The sequence below is a fragment of the Bactrocera oleae genome, chromosome 3, assembly GCF_042242935.1.
Source record: "Bactrocera oleae isolate idBacOlea1 chromosome 3, idBacOlea1, whole genome shotgun sequence".
Classification (NCBI taxonomy): domain Eukaryota; kingdom Metazoa; phylum Arthropoda; class Insecta; order Diptera; family Tephritidae; genus Bactrocera; species Bactrocera oleae.
This window is the reverse complement of record NC_091537.1, coordinates 53,998,996-54,000,258: the sequence shown is the minus strand read 5'-3', so window position 1 is coordinate 54,000,258 and position 1,263 is coordinate 53,998,996. Positions and strand designations below refer to the sequence as shown.

General features: G+C 34.1%; 1 pseudogene; it reads left to right on the top strand.

The window, feature by feature from the left end:
* The first annotated feature begins 242 nt into the window (after window positions 1–242).
* Window positions 243–1,027, top strand: LOC106621679 (alpha-methylacyl-CoA racemase pseudogene; annotated as a pseudogene).
* Window positions 1,028–1,263: the final 236 nt, after the last annotated feature.

The window sequence follows — 1,263 nt, the reverse complement described above, 5'->3', positions numbered from 1 at the left end:
GTACTCTTTCATTAATATTAGTATGACCTTTAGCAATGTCAGCATATGAAATTCTTACATCACTTAATAAATTCCCTTTTTCCACTAGGTTGTTCAGTAATTTATTTCGTTCCTGTAGCTCTGAATTTAACTGTCTTAGTAGTTCATTTTCCATTTTTAGAGCTGATACTTCATCAAGATCAAGATCAGATACATCATGTGCCTTCTTCTTTCTGGATTTCAGCGCCATTATAGAGTAACGTCTATTCGCCGAGTTTGATATACCATCTCCACCTTTAAATATCTTGGCAGATTTTGCTGGTGGAGGTTTACTATGTGCAATGGGAATTTGCTTAGCACTTTTAGAACGCCACCGTTCTGGTTGCTGACAAGTAATTGATGCCTCCATGTGTGAAGGAGTGGCATATTTATCCTCATGGCTATTTTTGTCTCGTTCCCTTCTAATATGGAAGAGTCAATCCGGTCAAAGCATGTTGGATGGAGGGGCTTATTTATATGATCTATAGGAAACAAAGGATGGGAAATATATGACAGTAGGAGCTCTGGAACCAAAGTTCTTCGAACTTTTTAAAAGTAAATAGCCTGAACTCTGCCAATTTCCCGAAAATCAATATGAAAAAGATATTGCTATAGATTTAGTAAAACAAGCATTTTTGAAAAAAACGCAAACTGAGTGGTCGGATATATTTGAAAATAGCGATGTTGTGTTTATTAAGTTGGGGAATGGGAAGATGTAGCCCAGCATAGGCATAATAAATTTCGTACAACCTTTCAACGATTGAATGATAAGTGGGTGCCTGTACCGGCCCCCTTACTGAGTTGAACCCCTGGAAGCCTGAAAAATATGACTACTCATTCAGCAATTGAAAACATTTTAAAAAATGTGGAGTTGAGTAAAGGCAACATAAAAACAAGCGATACTTTTTTTCCAACGAAAAAAGCAAAAATGTAACTAAAATTTATATGAAAAACTAGGTTAATTTTTATAGATTGACAATTTAAAATAGCGTGATCAAAAATCATTAATATAAGCAATATATATAACATTCCGTACTTCAGAATTAATTATTGCTTACCAGAATTAAAATGTCTAATATCTTTGTTTCTAATCAAAAAATCAAAAATATATCTAAAATTTATGTGGAAGATTCCTAAAATCTTTGGTAGTCTTAATATACACTCCGCGGCGCCAGCTTAGCACACCTTCATCAGTCTAATATAATTGTGTTTAACCTTTCTGCTATTAACTTGCAGCTACTTTAT